At 45.9% G+C, this 18216-nt stretch overlaps 1 long non-coding RNA gene across 1 annotated transcript in view; it reads right to left on the minus strand.

Annotated features, from left to right (window-relative positions):
- Positions 1–310: 310 nt before the first annotated feature.
- LOC137374271 (uncharacterized) overlaps positions 311–18216 on the minus strand; it is a 99956-nt gene continuing 82050 nt past the window's right edge. Inside the window, exon 4 of the long non-coding RNA XR_010975776.1 lies at positions 311–1465. This is a non-coding gene — a long non-coding RNA (uncharacterized lncRNA). The remainder of the gene's footprint in view (positions 1466–18216) is intronic.

Below are 18216 nucleotides of genomic sequence, written 5' to 3' on the forward strand. Positions count from 1 at the left end.
GAATGAGCCGCTACGCCTGAGATCACGATGGCTCTTTGGTGTGCGGCCCTTTTGAAGCGTAGAGTTTATAAAATCCAGCCCATTGATTCACGGAGTGATAAGGCCTTGTGTTGGGTGACTCTCCCTCTTCATGGACAATGGAAACAAGGACGGCTCCAGAACACAGCCATCCTGCTGCTAAGGCAGAGGTAGGGTCAAGACCAAAGGGCTGTCATTCTCCCCCCCCCTCCACCCTCGCCTTCGCCCTCCCCCAAGGCAAAACCAAGAAGCAGGTCATCCCTTCCCCTGGGGGTGCATGCTGTCCTAAAGAATCAAAAGTAACATTGGCTGAACCAATAGGAGAAATTCATACATACCCTCTTATTCACCCTCCACCTCAGGTGAGGAAAGCAGTTCAAATAAATTTCAATTTCAAACTGGGGGACGAAATGACAGATGTTTGTAGAAATAACAAAATGACTAAACATGTTAAAGAAATTGTATTTGACTTAAAAAAAGGGTGGTGAAATATGAATGTACAGATGAAATGATTCATCCGGAAAGCACTGCCTGAAAGGGTGAAGGAACTGGACTCAATAGCAACTTTCAAAAGGGAATTGGATAAGTACTTGATAAGGAAAAATTTATCAGGCTATGGGGAAAGAGCAGAGGAGTGGGACTAATCGGATAGCTCTTTAAAAGGGCTGGTTCAGCTACGATGGACCGAATGGCACACTTCTGTGCTGTATTATTCTATGATTCCAAGTCAGCGTGTTCTAGAGAGGAGGGGAGGCAATTGGCAAAACAGAATAAAATAAAAATAACACAAGCAACAGAAAAGAGCATAGAAAAAGATGAAAAACCAAACCCCTGTCGAAGGCCCTCTGATCTTGCACATGAATGGCCGGTCAGTTGGATGAGTTATCATGGGATTGCCTCAACTAGAAACTGCCCCTACCTTCAGGGGGAGGAATAAAGGGAAAAGGAATTACCTTGTACGGATATACTCGACATTCATGTAACCGGGAGAAAAATCCAGAATCTTACCCGTAATATTGCAAGCTGCTTAATACGTTTTGTTTTCCGACTTACCTGATGGCTCGTCTGGTTTTAGGTTCAACAGTATCCCTTCTTTCTGTCTCCTGAAAATTTGGGAGTAGGAGGAGGGAGGTGGGTGGGTGGAGATGGGGGTGACACAGTACAAAGGGATGGGGATGGGAGATGGTGGTGTTGGGTGGGGAAGACGGGTGGGGGTGGGAGGTTTGAACCCTTTACCCTTGCTCCACCTCTGCCTCTCAGATACTGGACGGATTGTTGCTCATCCTCTGATGTAACATTAAAATTTAACAAGGGCAACAGCCTCATCCAGGCAAGGTCTCTCTCTTTCTCCCTCTCTTTCTCTCACAGTGCAGATCTCCAGAGGTGCTAGTAGTCAGAAATTCCAATTACTGGAGACACAGAGGCACTTCAAAAAAAAGTGTTGTTTCTAAGTGAGAAGAAAAATTAGAACCTGTTAATTCTAACAACATAGACAAAGCTAAACTAATAGCGACTGATAAGTTGGATCAAACAGACAGGACATAGATACTGCAGTGAAGAGTGCAAACAATGGATTAACAAACCTATCACACTGTTTATCAGCAACATGTGATCAGATTTTATATTCCTTTTAATCATATAATAAATTACAATAACTGAAGATAAGCATCAGAAGAGAAGAATAGTTATTGGAATATATGAGATATTCACTCCCGTCGATTTCCATTCCTGCCCCATCACCCGCGTCATTGCCCCCACAGCCCAATATTCCCCCCTCCTCCCACTAAGGCACTGACTCTTGCTGCCGTCCAGGTACCGGAACCAATATGGCATATTGTGGACGGGACAGTCTTCACTCTCCAGACTGTGATTGTCAGCAGGATATTTGTTTGTGCGGTGTTAGTTTTCACATGTACACTAACGATACCCAGCTCTACCTCACCACCACCTCTCTCGACTCCTCCACTGTCTCTAAATTATCAGACTATTTATCCGACATCCAGTACTGGATGAGCAGAAATCTCCTCCAATTAAATATTGGGAAGACTGAAGCCATCGTATTCGGTCCCTGCTCCAAACTCCATTCCCTAGCTCCCGACTCCATCCCTCTCCCTGGCAACAGTCTGAGATTAAGCTCGTCTGTTTGCAACCTTGGTGTCATATTTGACCCAAAGATGAGTTTTCAACCACATGTACACACCATCACTAAGACCACCTATTCCCACCTCCGTAACATTGCCCAGCTTGGCCCCTGTCTCAGCTCATCTGCTGCTGAAACCCTCATTCATGCCTTTGTTACCTCTAGACTTGATTATTCCAATACACTCCTGGCTAGTCTCCCACATTCTAGTCTCTGTAAACTTGAGGTTATCTAAAACTCCACTGCCTGTGTCTTAACTCACACCAAGTCCTGTTCCCCTATTGCCCCTGTTCTTATTAATCTACATTGGCTCCCAGTAAAGCAATGTTTTGATTTTAAACTTCTCATCTTTGTTTTCAAATCCTCCATGGTCTCACTTCTCCCGATCTTGGTAATTTCCTCCAGCCCCACAACCCTCTGAGATCTCTGTGCTGCTCTAATCCTGCCCTCTTGAGTCACAGAATGATACAGCACTGAAACAGGCCCTTCGGCCCACCGAGTCTGTGCCAACCATTGACCACCCATTTATACTAATCCTACATTAAATCAGGAAAAACTGTTTCCAGGGGAAGGAGGGTTGGTAACCAGAGGACATTAATTTAAGATAACTGGCAGCTCCCACCCTACCTTCTGAAACCTCCTATCAGAACTTTCCTTTTTGATCGTGCTTTTGCTCACAAACTGCCTCTCTTCCCTATCCTGCCCCCTCCCCTTGACCCCCTCGGCCTACTGTTCACTCACTATCATACCCTGAGTTGCAACTTTGTCTGTGCTACAGGTACGGATGCCAATTGACGTGTGCCAAATGCTGTTCCAGCTGAGATTAGCTAAAAAACTGCAGGTCATGGATTAGTTTAGTTTAGAGATACAGCACTGAAACAGGCCCTTCGGCCCACCGAGTCTGTGCTGACCATCAACCACCCATTTATACTAATCCTACACTAATTCCATATTCGTACCACATCCCCACCTGTCCCTATATTTCCCCTACCACCTACCTATACTAGGGGCAATTGCTAAATGGCCAATTTACCTATCAACCTGCAAGTCTTTGGCATGTGGGAGGAAACAGGAGCACCCGGAGGAAACCCACGCAGACACAGGGAGAACTTGCAAACTCCACACAGGCAGAACCCAGAATTGAACCCAGGTCGCTGGAGCTGTGAGGCTGCGGTGCTAACCACTGCGCCACTGGACCTGGGACTTCCTGTATTGCTCAGTACTGCATTTGAGCAAGTCATCCAGGGGGATGTTCACTAAAGAAAAGAAAGACTTGCATTTATATAGTGCCTTTCATGACCTCTGGATGCCTCAAAGTACTTTACAGCCAATGAAGTCCTTTTGAAGAGTAGTCACTGTTGTAATGTAGGAAATGGGGCAGCCAATTCACAAACAGCAAGATCCCACAAACACAAATCTGTTTTTAGTGATGTTGGTTGAGCGATAAATATTGACCAAGACACTGGGGAGACCTCTTCTGCTCTTTTTCGAAATAGTGCCATGGGATCTTTAATCGTGTCCTGATGCCGAATTAGCTTCAATCACTTTGGCTCAGTTGGTAACACTCTCACCTCTGAGTCAGAAGGTTGTGGGTTCAAATCCCATTCCGGAGACTTGACCAAAACTAGGCTGACACACGCAGTGCAGCACAGAGGGAGTGCTGCACTGTCGGTGGTGCCATTTTCCAGATGGGACGTTCGACTGAGAATCAGTCTGCCTTCTCAGGTGGAAGTAAAAGATCCCATGACACCAGTTTTGAAGAAGTGCTGGGGACTTACCCCCAGTCTCCTGGCCAATATTTATTTGTCAAGCAACATGACTAAAAACTGATTATCTGGTCATTGCTGTATGTGAGACCTTGCTGTGAGCAAATTGGCTGCTGCATTTTCTATATTACTGTGGTGACTATACTTCAAAAAGTACTGCATTGGCTGTAAAGCACTCTGCGATGTCCCAAGGATGCTATGTAAATGCAAGGTCTTTCTATTCGAAAATATTAGTGATAGTATTAATACTTTAATTATCTACAAATGAGGTGGGTTTGCATTCTTTTGGATGGGGCTGCGGAGTGGGGGGGGTGGGGGGGTGGTTGGTGAGGGGGAGATGGAGAGTCTGCCAATGAGCCAGTAACAATAAAGGACTTAGGAATAAACTCCAGGTCGTCACATGGAACTGCGACACCCCATGTTAAACCACTCGCTGACTGACAAGCTAATTTCCATCTGGACCATTCGGGAGAGTGAGCAGCTGGGAACCATTACTGGAGGCCAGTAACCATGGCAACGCTGCAAAGCCAGCACGGCAGTGTTGCAAAATGGAAAGAAAATTACATTTTAAAAAAAGGCGAGGTCTCAAGGCTCTTTTTAATTGGTGGTTCATTACAGTCGCCAATACCTGTTTTTTGCGAGGAGGTGGGTAAGGAGAGATGGAAAGTGTTCTGCAAACTGAGCTTTGTGGGATACGGCAAATGAAATTGATTTTCATTCAGCGAGGCTGTTCATGCAGATGCCAAGGTGTCGATCCTGTGATTCATTTGACAGACACTGATAATCCTCAGGTGACTGTCTGGATATTTGACTGTCGTGTCTGCAGCTGCTTGACAATCACTACCACTGTTCATCAGGTGGTGAAATGTTCCTTCATCAGACAATTAAATTTAACCTTCAATATTGTCCTGATAATTTAAGACAGTCGACGTGTAAATCGTGCTCTTAAAGTGCTGCTTTCCAACTCCCAGGGGAGGTGCAGAGTGAAGACTCCATTTATACAGGCCTGTAAAATCACTCCGAGGGCAGGTACAGCATAGGTTAGATACAGAGTAAAGCTCCCTCTACACTGTCCCATCAAACACTCCCAGGACAGGTACAGCACGGGTTAGATACAGACTAAAGCTCCCTCTACACTGTCCCATCAAACACTCCCAGGACAGGTACAGCACGGGTTACATACAGACTAAAGCTCCCTCTACACTGTCCCATCTAACACTCAAAATAGAACCATGGGATCTTTGACAAGGCTTTGGTTTAATATCTCATCCGTAATGTTTCCCACAGTGCGGGGCTTCCTCAATGCTGCACTGGGAGCATTAACACAGGTAATGGGCTGCAGTCTCTGGAGTGGGACTACAACCCGCAACCTTCAGGCTCAAAGCTAAGAGGGCTACTCACTGAGCCATGGCTGACACGGCACTTAAGTAAAAACATGGCTGTGATGCCCTTATGGTCAAACAGCCTGTTGGCTCTCACTATTGGAGCAAATGGCTTCTGTGGAATATGTGCTGAATGAGGAGTGAAATAAAAGGACAGAAAAAGAGGACAGGGCACTTTGCTCATTCTAAATAAGCTTGTTGAAATATCACAACACAAATTATAACAGAACTTTGAACCAACAGTGAGGAAGCTGAGCAACCTCTCACCCAATTAAAAAATGCTTCAAAAGTGCAAGCGAACACAATTTCAAACAAAACAGCCTCTGTTAACATTCCGAAGCAGCCTGGTGACTGCCCTTATCACCCCAACACACAAAAACATTCCCACTGATTCTGGTGACACTGAGGTTACTAAGAAGCTCCAAATTCCTGAAACATGTCAGCAGTGCTGACTGAGCAATGCTGAACTTCATGCTTCTTCTCCATTCTGCTGTCCCTCTCTCCCATGGTCTTGTCCTTGTCTTTTATCACTTTCTCTCTCTCCTTTGCATTCCATTTCCCTCTCCCACTCATTCGCAACCTCCTTTCTTTCTCTCTCTCCCCTCCACTGTATCACTGTTCCCTCTCTCTCTCTCCCTTTTAATGTCTGTCCCCTATCCTTTTGTCTTTTTCTTAGTCAATTTCTATTGCTTTCTATTACTTTCTTTCTTTTTCAGTCCCCTTCTTTCTCTCTCCTTTCTTAGTCTCTCCCTCTATCAATCTTTATCTGTGGCTCTCTTTCTCTGCTTCCTTCTCCCTTTTCATGTCTCTGTCGCTTGCTTGGTCACTCTTTTCCATGCTTCTCTCTGTGAACCTCCCACTGGCCAACGGCTGCACTGGCTGTGGCCTGATAGCTGGTCTTGAATCTGTCTAATGTGAGCCAGAGGGGACACTAAAGCCGCAGTCTTGGGCACAACCCAGTGGCTGTTTTGAAGTGGAAGTTGATGCTGAACAGTGAGGGAGAGGCAGCTAGTCCTTGTCACCTGCGATTTCTCAGGCGGAGTTAACGCTCAAAATGGCTTGCTTATCATGCCATAGATCCTCGGAGAAGTTTGTATTGATATCAGCTCAAGCTGGTCTAATTTACAATGGAATCTTTCCAGAGCGGATGCACAGTGACGGGTTGGGGAGTAAATAGGGTCACTGTAACCACCTCCTCCCACATGTTGCTACAGGTTCCTTCCTTCTGAGATGATCTGGAGTAGCAGAACCCAAAATACCATCGCCACCAATGGAATTGTTCCAGTTAGCTCCAGCCCCTAGTTTTGACAAAGCTTCTTGCATCTGGTGAAGTTAATTCAACACCTTCACCTGTCTGTGGTAAGAACAAGCTTCTGATTATTGAATCTATAGAAATATTTTACCGTGGGTGGTCTAACCCCATTGTTTAAAGAGCAGAGAATATAACAAGGGAGTCAATACAGATATTAAATATTGGATGCATCAATTAATAAGTGTACTGCTCAGTGATGTGGAGCTAACAGAGCAGGGGTTTCTCCTCTTAGATCACTTGTCTGCAGACTTTTCCGATGCACTCCTGCTCAGCCTCCCTAGCAAGTTCACTCTCTGTAACCTTGAGCTCATCTCAAACTCTGTGGCCTGTATCCAATCTTGCACTGCGTCCCACTTAACTAGTCACCCATGTCCCTGTTGAACTCTATAAGCACCTGCTCCTGTTTCATTCCTTCCATGGCCTTGACCCTCCCTATAATGTGCTCGGCCGAACCACCTCAAGCTGCTTCATCAATGACCTTCCGTCCACCATAAGGTCAGAAATGGGGATGTTCGCTGATGATTGCACAATGTTCAGCACCATTCGTGACTCCTCAAATACTGAAGTAGTCCGTGTTCAAATGCAGCAAGACCTGGACAACATCCAGACTTGGGCTGATGAATGTCAAGTAACATTTGCGTCACACAAGTGCCAGACAATGACCATCTCAAAAAAGACAGAATCCAACCATCTCCCCTTGACGTTCAATGGCATTACCATCGCTGAATCCCCCACTATCAATATCCTGGGGGTTACCATTGATCAGAAAGTTAACTGGACCAGCCACATAAATGCTGTGGCTGCAAGAGCAGGTCAGAGGCTAGTGGTTCAAGAAGGCAGCTCACCACCATCTTCTCAAAGACAATTAGGGATGGGCAATAAATGCTGGCCTTGCCAGCGACACCCACATCCCACGAATGAATAAAAAATCCCATAACCTCCCCAGGACTGCACCCTTCTCCATTCTGACCACTTGTGCTCTCCATACTTCCTCCCACTCATGGTTTCGTAAAACATCCCAAGGTGCTTCACAGGGGGGTAATCAGGCAATAATTGACAGTGAACCAAAGAAGAAGACATTAGGACAGATGATGGTCAAAGAGGCAAATTTTAAGGAGCCTCTTCACACAGGAGAGAAAGGTAGACAGGTGGAGAGGTTTAGGAAGGGAACTCCAGAGCTTAGGGCCTAGGCAGCTGGAAGCATGGCTGCCAATGGTTGAGCAGTGAAATTCGAGGATGTGCAAGAGGCCAGAACTGGAGGAGCGCAGAGATTGCGGAGGGTTGTAGGGTTGGAGGAGGTTACAGAGATAGAGAGGGACAAGGCGCTGGACAGCGGCACATTGGCAAGGTATGCTGAGGCTTCAATGCTGCACATTTGGAGACACAAAGGTGCAGGTTCTGTTGGTGATCACGATGCCCCATCGTGCGAGGATCCAATATCTGTTGTGTGGTAGTTGGAAGGGGCCAAGTGGAGGACAAGATTAGACATACAATCAGGCAGAAGGAAGCCATTCAGCCCACTGTACATGTACTGGCTATCTGTTTAGTCTTACTATCCCAGCCTTGCCTACGTCCCATGAATGAATTAAAAATATATACAAAAATATGTACATCTTACTCTGGAATTGCAAAGAAAGTAGGAAGTACTTGCATTTCTGTAGCACCTTTCATGACCTCAGGGCATCCCAAAGTGCTTTACAACCAATGAAGAACTTTCAATGTGTAGCCACTGTTGTAATGTAGGGAAACGCAACAGTCAATTTGTGTACAGCAAGATCCCACAAACAGCAATGGCCAAATAATCTGTTTAAATGATGCTGACTGAGGGATAAATATTGTACAGGACACCAGGAAAACCAGGACAGAAAGCAGAAAACTATAGGACAGTTAGTCTAACATCTTCATAGGGAAAATGCTAGAATCCATTATTAAGGGGGTTATAACAGGACATTGAGAAAATCATAATGCGATCAGGCAGAGTCAACTAAAGGCCTGCTACCCGAGCCGAACCCGATGGGACCCGACGACATGTGTTGGGTTCGGGTTGGGTCAGGTCGCACTCTGGGTCAGGCATTCGGACTCGGGTCAGGTCGTACCGGATCGGACACGCTCTATCACCACCTCAGGTAAGTGACTCTAATGTTAATTTACTTTTTGAACTTTAAAGATGGTTTTGTTACAGTTGTTTTCAGCTTGTGCAGGTAAGGAACAAAGTGAAAAATGGAAGGTAAGTTGGTCAGGTCGGGCGTGGGAAAAATTGGAAGGACGGTGGATGGGTTGGGCTTGGGGTTGGATGGGGTTCTGTCGGGCTCGGGTCGGGTCTCATTTGCAGATCTGAGCAAGCCTTTAGTGTCAACATGGTTTTGTGAAAGGGAAATCGTATTTGACTAATTTGTTAGAGTTCTTTGAGGAAGTAACAAGCAACATGGATAAAGGGGAACCTGTAGCTGTGGTATACTTGGATTTCCAAAACGCATTCGATAAGGTGCCACATCAAAGGTTACTACACAAAATAAGAGCTCATGGTGTAGGGGGTAACATATTAGCATGGATAGAAGATTGGTTAGCTAACAGGAAGCACGGAGTAGGGATAAATGGGTCATTTTCAGGTTGGCAGGATGTGACTAGTGGAGTGCCACAGCAACCATTGCTGGGGCCCAACTATTTACAATCTATATCAATGACTTGGATGAAGGGACCGAATGTATGGTAGCTAAATTTGCAGATGACACAAAGATAGATAGGAAGGAAAGTTATCAAGAGGACATAAAGAGTCTACAAAGGGATATTAATAGGTTAAGTGAGTGGGCAAGTATTTGGCAGATGGAGTAACATGTGGAAAAATGTGAACTTGTCCAATCTGGCAGGAAGAATAGAAGGGCAGAATGTTATTTAAATGGAGAGAGACTGAAGAACTCTGCAGTATAGAAGGACCTGGGTGTCCTGGTACATGAATCACAAAAAGTTGGTATGAAGCTACAGCAAGTGATTAGGAAGACAAATGGAATGTTGTCATTTATTGCAAGGGGAATAAAATATAAATGTAAGGAAATTTTGCTACAGTTATACAGGACACTGGTGAGACCACATCTGGAGTACCGTTTACAGTTTTGGTCTCCTTACCTGAGAAAGGATATAACTGCATTAGAAGCAGTTCAGAGAAGGTTCACTCGACTGATTCCTGGGATGAAGGGGTTATCTTATGAAGTAAGGTTGGACTGGTTGGGTCTGTATCCATTGGAGTTTAGAAGAATGAGAGGTGATCTAATTGAAATATGTAAGATCCTGAGGGGACTAGACAGGTTGAATGCGGAAAGGATGTTTCTCCAAGTGGGAGAGACTAGATCTAGGGGAGACAGTTTAAAAATAAGGGGTCTCCCATTTAAGATGGAGATGAGGGGAAATTTTTCTCTCAGAGGGTCGTTAGTCTGTGGAATTCTCTTCCCCACACAGCAGTGGAGGCAGGGTCATTGAATATGTTCAAGGCTGAGTTAGACAGATTCTTGATAGACAAGAAAGTCAAGGGTTATGGGGGGAGACAGGAAAGTGGAGTTGAGGTCACATTCAGATCAGCCATGATCTTATCAAATGGCGGAGCAGGCTCGAGGGGCGGAATGGTCTACTCCTATTCCTAATTCGTATGTTCGTACTTTCTTGCTAGTCTTTGAAATAATGCTATGGGATCTTTTACGCCAACTTGAGAGAGTGGTCGGGGTCTTGATTTAACATCTCACCCCATAGAAGGCACCTCCAAAAGTCCAGTGCTCTGTCGCTACTACGCTGGGAGTGTCAGTTTAGATTTTTTGCCTGAGTCTCTGGAGTGGGGCTTAAACCCACAACACCTTGACTCAGGAGACAAGCGTGTTTCCCACTGTGCCATGGCTGTAGGTCAGAATGAATGAACATTCTCAGGAGAGGAGGGAGGATGTCGAAAAGTGGAACAGAGGATCAACTCCAGGTTTAAAAAGGTAACATCCTCGAAGGAAAGATCTTTGGTGAAACCTTTTTTTGTTTGTCCACCCAAACCCTCTGACCCAATTTGCATAACAGGGTTGCAGCAAAACATCAAATGCCCATCCCTGACATCATAGTGATAACAATGGTCACCCTCCCCCCTAAAGGGTGTTGAATGTGGCATTTCTTGAAAACTGGAGTTCGTACAGGCAGTGGATGGGTTAACTCCAAATCCAATATAAAAAAAACCCCTACACAACCCAAGCAGCGAGAGAAAAATCAAAGGGAGGAATACCTGTATTTAAAAATTAAAAAGAGACAATATCTCATTGACAATGGCTCAGGGTGACATAATGATTAAAAAAAGCAGAGCTGTGATTTTTTTTATTCCATCGAATATATAAAGCAGTGCGTGTTACTGCCCCTGTGATACCTCACTATCACTGCAGTGAGGACTTGGTTGATAGCTTCAGACAGCAGTTAATGAATTCGTCTGGTTCAGTCTGGTCTGCCTACCAGCGATGACTTGATAAAATTGCTAATATCTCTCCCGCTTTGTATTCATCGCCTGCTCTTCCCTTTCCTTCTCCTTTTCTTTCTCGCTCCCCCTTTCCTCGCGTCGAAAGGGCTCTGTTTCTCGTTCGACGATTTAAATGTGGATATCCTTCTCGAATTGCAAAGAATGGTAAATAAAAGTTCAGCTTTGAAATAATTTCATTTGTACGATTCGTTTCTTTGGATGCGAATGAAGGACTGATGGAGGGTGGGAGACAGAAATTGGAATTTCTTATACCCAGGGGTAAATCAAGTTAGAAATTCCTCTTAAGGCAAAAAGATGAATTTTATTTTACAAAACGTACGAGATACGTGAATTAAAAAAAATGGAGCATGTGACTGTATCCTCAACCCATTAATCTACCTGAGTCTTTTGTTCTTTCAAAGGTTTCTTTCTCCCTGGTGCATGCTTGCCCAGAATACGTCTGATCCTTTATGGAGCTTTGAGGTGCTTGGTGCAGGGTGGCTCCGCATTCCAATGAGCACCAATAGGGTGGGATCGTGGTGGGCATTCCGATTGGAAAGTCTATTAGCCATAGGGTGGGATCGTGGTGGGCATTCCGATTGGAAAGTCTATTAGCCATTTTCCTCCTTTAATTCATTTGTCTGGCATCTAATGCTTCTTTTTTCCTCTTCCCCTGGTCTGCTCGGTGCGACTGGGCGATTAAATTACCACGAATGCTCGTACAAGAATGAGATGAGATATAAGTTACGGATTGATTTAGAGGGGAATCACCCTGATTGAAAAATAAAGCCACCTATCACCCGCTGTGCTCCCTAACCTACATTGATACCTGGTCTGGCAAGGCCTCGTTTTTAAAATTCTCATTGTTGTTTTCAGATTCCCTCATGGCCTCGCCCTTCCCTATCTCTGTCACCTTCTCCAGCCCTGCAACCGTCGGACATCTCTGTACTCCTCCATTTCTAGCCTCTTGGGCATCCCCAATTTCCTCCTCTACCTGTCTCATGTCCATTAAGGCCCTCCTTAAAACATACCTCTTTGAGCAAACGTTTGGTCACCTGTCCTAATATCCCCTTATGTGGCTTGGTGTCATCTTTTGTTTGGTAATGCTCCTGTGAATTGCAGTGGGACACTTTACTATGTTAAAGGTTGCTATAGATATTGTTATTGTTATTTGGCACAGCTTTGGTTGCAGTCACGTGGCATGATAGTTGATAAATTCGATTTGAGCATCCAATATTACTGCAACAGAAAATGGTGTGCGGTTAGCCTGGTGTTTGCCCCTCCCTTACCTGAGCTTTATTCTGTATCTAACCTGTTTTTTTTTGCTGTACCTGTCCCAGGAGTGTTTGATGGGGACAGTGTAGAGGGAGCTTTACTCTGTATTGAACCAGCTCTGGGAACGTTTAATGATGCAAATTGTTCCATTCCCTCACCCAAAGTCCCTCACTTTGAAGACATTACATATAAAAAAAAGAGAGAACCAATCAATTGACTGAAAAAAATAAATATTCTGGATGGTCAGATGTCAGATTCCTGAACTAGACTGTGCTTCAAACCAAGAACAATTTGGAAAAGTTCCACAATATTAGCCTCTCACTAACTTTCAAACCTTAGAATCACAGAATAATGGGGACTTACAGCATAGAAGTAGGCCATTTGGCCTGTTGTGTCTGTACTGGCTCTTTGAAAGAGCAGTTGTGCTTAGGTCCACAACCATTGCTTTCTATTTTCACTAATAATTAAGGAAACAGATTTTAAAATAATTTAGTGTTTTTATAACTGATTCAAAGTTGGTGTGAGTCCTGGTTATAGGTCCCTATCCTAGCTGGGCTGCTGACTCTCCAGGTCACACACGTCATCCTGACTTGGACATATATCGGCCATTCCTTCACCATCCCCGAGTCAAAACCCTGGAACTCCCTCCCCAACAGCACTGTGTACCATGTCTACAATGGTTCAAGAAGACAGCTCACCACCAGCTTCTCTAAGGGTCTCTAGGGCCTTTCCAGTGATGCTCACATCCTGAGAATGAATTTTTAAAGGCTGGGGTATTAGGGGGCCCACGCCAGCCCTTCCTTTCACCCTCTCCTGCCTCCCCCAGCAGCAATCGGTTGTAGAGCACTATTATGATTGGCGAAGAGAGGGTCTGTTGACCCCCATGTCTGGGGCGGTGGGTTGGGGGGTGGTGCGCAGGTCAAGCCTGAGACTAATTGGTATGCGAAGGGCGATGTGAAAGTAGGAAGTGCACGCAGGCGTGACGGGAGACTTTGTTCACGTCTGTTCCCCAAGAGCTGCTCATTCTAATCCTGTTTTGAGAAGCTGAGCACGGTGTATGATCACTGACTCCTGTCAGTACTTGTGGCCATTAATGGGAAAGAATTCCTTTGATCTATTATAATGATGAAGAGACAGACAGTGAGAGAGATGGGTGAGAGAGAGCTAGATTGGGGGAAGAGGCAATCTGTTTGATACTGGTTAGTATGCTAAAATGTTATCAGCCGAAGATATAATTACTTCAGATACCCTCTGTGAAGTCTGTGCATGGTGTACCAAGCCATCATTATTGTTTATGTGGCAGACAAAATGCAAACAAGAAAAATAATTCAATGAATAAAACAAAAGGTGGCATTTTTGGTGATTGGTCTAGACAGTGATTCCAAAGGAATATTTCTGTGGGGTGAGGAAAGGAGTTTGACTAAAAATACCTTCCTCCCATAAACTAGTCCATCTGTGTTCTTGTCCCTCAAGAGCGTCTGATTGGCACATGCACTCCTTCCTGTGGTACTGAGCCCCTCGCGGGCCACAGGCTCCGGGTCTGGTCTCTGGTCCACTCCAAGCCTACTGATCTCAGCCTGGGCTCCAATTGGCCTCAGTTCTCCCAACCACCTCTGCTTCTTATTCGCCACTATGAAAGCCTCCCGCCAGAGATGCTATTGGGATTGGCGTGCAGGGATCTATTTGCCCCTGTGTCTAGGCAAGTTGGATGGTGGGGGCAGGGGGTGGGGTCATGCCTGAGAATGACTGGCATGCGGAGGAGAGGTGAAGGTTGGAAGAGCGCGTAGAGCTGGCGGGAGACTTTGTTCACGGCTGTTCCCCACGACCTGATGGTTCTCCTGCTGATTTGAAAAGCAAATGGAATGGTTTACCGGGCACAACCAAACCCTTTCCCTCACACAAATCATAATCTAAACTAATAAACAAAATGTCATGAAAAATAAGGAAACTCTTGCAGTTCTATAGAGCCTTTCACAACCTCAGCATGTCCCAAAGAACGTTACAGCCAATGAAGTACTTTTGAGATGAGGTCACTGTTGGAATGTTGAAAACGTGGCAGCCAATTTCAATTTGTGCTCTGGAAGATTCCAAACAGCAATGTGATAAATAACCAGATATTCGGTTTTAGCGATGTAGGTTGAGGTATAAATATTGGCCAGGACACCGGAGTGAACTCCCCGGCTCTTCTTCAAAATAGTGCCATGAGATCTTCCTGAGAGGGCAGCATGGGTCTTGGTTTAATGTCTCATCAGCAATGCAGCATTCCCTCAGCACTGCACTGGGAGTGCCAGTCTGGATTTATATGCTCAGTCTTGAGTGTGCGGCTTTAACCCATGACCTTCTGGATTCAGAGGCAAGGGTGCTGCCCAGGGAGCCACAGCTGACATGACTGACCCCAGGCAGGGAAAATCAACCAGGATTTCTTGTCTTAACCATTAGCCAGCATCACCGACTGGCTAGTGTGTGCGCATGCCAATGTGCATGCTTGAGAGGGTGGGTGGCAGTATGGCAAAGATTGAGCTCAGCGGACATGATGGCATAGTGGTAATGTTACTGAGCTAGTAATCCAGAGGCACAGGTTAGTGCTGTGGGGACATGGGTTCAAATCCCACCATGGTAGTTGGTGGAATTTAAATTCAATTAATTAACTAAAATCTGGAATTGAAAGCTAGTCTCAGTAAAGGTGCCATGAAACTATCATCGATTGAAGTAAAAACCCATCTGGTTCACTCATGTCCTTTAGGGAAGGGAATCTGCTGTCCTTACCTGGTCTGGCCTACTTGTGACTCCAGAGCCACAGCCACATGGTTAACTCTTAACTGCCCTCTGAAATGGCCTCGTTGTCAAGGGCAATTAGGGATGGGCAACAAATGCTGGCCTTGCCAGTGACACCCACATTCCATGAAAGAATAAGAAAAAGCAGTGATCTGCCTCCAATAGTTGAATAGCCTACCAATGCTCACTGCCTAGGTCACACTGGCCACTATGGAGAGACACTGGATGGACAGTCATTGCAGAGGTAATCCCAAGCAAAGGTCTGTGCCTTAAGATGAGGGGAGAACTTGTGTGTTAGTGTGTTGAGACCCGGGGTGGGTGGACAGGAGGGGGGTGAGGGTTAACCTATCCGAGAGGACTGGCTGAACCTCCATTTTATTGAAACCAGACCATTTGATGCCGGGGGTGGGGGGGGGGGGGGGGGGTTTGTTTTGGGAGTTGAGTGGTCAGGATTTTGTGAAGATAACTTGGTGGGACCTTCCTCATCTTGGTACATAGGCACCTGACACACAGCAGAGCCGGGAGCAGTAGCGGAGAAGAGGGAGGAGGAGACAGCGTGTGTACGGAGAATGATGCAGATTGAGAGACAGTGTGTGTACGGAGAATGATGCAGATTGAGGGGGAAGAAGTTACCAAGTTAAAAACAGAAAAGGAACAAAATTGATTGGAAAACAAAATAATTTTTAGGTGAATTGACAGGAAACAGAGTCTCTGTTCTGAAGGAAAATAGCCCTGTAAGGTGCTAAAAAAAACCCATGGAGGAATTTTAAACCTGCAATTCGTGGATGGACTAGAGAAAAGGGTTAACAATCTTCCTTTGTGACAAAGTCATCTGTTTGATTCAGAGTGTCTCAGTGAAGTGATTTTTGAGCAGAGTATAAGGGAGCACTGAGGGGAAACGTATAGACTGATTGGGCCTTATAGGCAACGAGCCAAGTTTTCCCAGTGAATTTCAAGTGGCTGAATTTTCCATTCATAACACTGGCTTCATGAGGATTTGGACACAGTTTGAAACTATTAGTGAGGATGATGTTGTTTCCTTTCCTCTTTCTCTTCCAGCTCCTTGATAATGCCAAGTTCTTCTTAGCTATCGATGTTGGATCTCCCCCATCGACCCAACACCCCCCTCCCCCACCATCTGCACCAGCCCCCCTGTCCCTCGGCCCACCATCACCTCCTCTGTGAACAGCCAGACACAACAGAAGCTCTATGTAGACTCCGTCCCCACCTTCACCACTTGCTCCATAACAACCTGACAGAATAGTGGGGACAACGGCCAGTGCGAAAAAATCACGACCTTTGACCACCCCTCCCACCGCCCCCCCCCCCCCCAAAAAAATGCCTCAGCAGCAACCAGTACCTGGACTGCTGCTGTTAGCTTTAAACGGGCCCCACTCCTCTCCTGCGCCTGCCCCCCCCCCCCACTTAAACACCAACACCTCATATTTATATAGAACCTTTCACACAGGGAAAAGAAACACCCCAAAGGGGGAAAAAAATGATTTAATGAATTGGTGGCAGCTAACTTTTCACAATTACAAGCTGACGTGGGGGCCTGATTTTGCTCACCACGATATTCATTTCATGTCAAGAGCTCAGCGGGAGTGGAGTGGGCTGGGGGTGAGGGGCAGGGGGGCGGTTGGCAGGAGTGGGGGGGGGGGGGGTCTTCACCCCCAGAATAAAGTTGTCAGTGCCCTCCGCCCAGATCCCAAGAACCTAACTTGTGATATTTAAAAGAGGACGGACTCACAAGTTAGGGTCTCAGGGACTGGGAGAAGTTCCGCAATCATCTTCAGCCTTCTCCTCGGCTTGTCCGGACTGTGCTGTTCAGCGAGTCAAAGGCACGCGCACTCTCACACGCCATCTCATCACATTCTCTGCTTTCGTTGCTACGAACCTTTTTAACCACTCCCTCACCCCTGGAAAACAACTCAAAATCAAGGGGGGAAAATGATCTACCCCCTCCAACAACCCCTTCCCTTGCGCCCCCCGCCGCCCGATTTCACGAGTACAACTGCCACCAGCAGGGAAATGCATAATGTTTTATTTAATATTTAATCAGTTACAAAGGAGTTGAAAGGAGGAACAGCACTCTCGGCTTACAACAGACAGCATGATTCCCAATTCACAGCTCCTCACTTCACCCTGACCAAACCTCTCCCCCTCCATCCTGAGTAATTCTCTTTGCCTTCCTACATCATGCTTCTGGTTGATTTGATTTTCAGGTACGATAGCCTGAGTAAGGTGTTGCAGTCAAAAAGCCATGGATTTCCCCCGATTCCTGAATTCCCGACCCCACGGCTGGCTGGACAGGATCTCTAAGAAGGTTTTTTGCTTAAAAACACTTTGCCGGTACAGAGATGACATTGTCGTCTCCCGTCTCCCCTAACGGAACCTCCCCTCCACAACCTCAGTGACAGAGACCATAATTGGACAGCAGACAACCCCACTCATCCCCCGGGACGGACGAACAGACGGACAGACGGACACAGACACACACACACACACACAGACACACACACACCCCTCATCGACAGCTAGCTAGCCTTTGAAGAAACTTGCAAGGTGCTTACAGGTACATCTTATCTCAAAATGCGGTCAGCATATTCGATGGGATTCACCAAGGTCTGTGCAAGGCAAACGCGACGACAAAAAAGTAGAAGAGAGAGCTGAAAGCTTGTGCCCTTACTCAGGGCGAGAGAGAAAGAGAGAGAGAGGAGAGAAAGAGACAGAAATAGAGACAGACAGACAGAGAAAAAGAGAGACAGACAGAACTGCAGTATCGTGGCTGAGAGGCTGCCCCTGGGAATCTCGCCCAGCTTTTGCTTAGATCATTAGTCTGTCTGCCAATGCATTACAGATCAATATTCGCCGTTGTTTTCTCCTCTACATCGAGATGCCAAAAACAATAAAAGAAAAACGCGCATACTCATCAGCGGCAGTACAAATGAAAGCCTTTAAAAAGGAAGAAAATAAGATGGCAATAGTTTTCTCTTTGTCCCTTTTTCTCTTTCTCCTCTTCCTCACCGTGTCTCGTTTTTTGCCGTGGAACAGAAAAATGAAAGCTTGTCTGT

Source organism: Heterodontus francisci, chromosome 10 (assembly GCF_036365525.1).
Source record: "Heterodontus francisci isolate sHetFra1 chromosome 10, sHetFra1.hap1, whole genome shotgun sequence".
NCBI lineage: Eukaryota > Metazoa > Chordata > Chondrichthyes > Heterodontiformes > Heterodontidae > Heterodontus > Heterodontus francisci.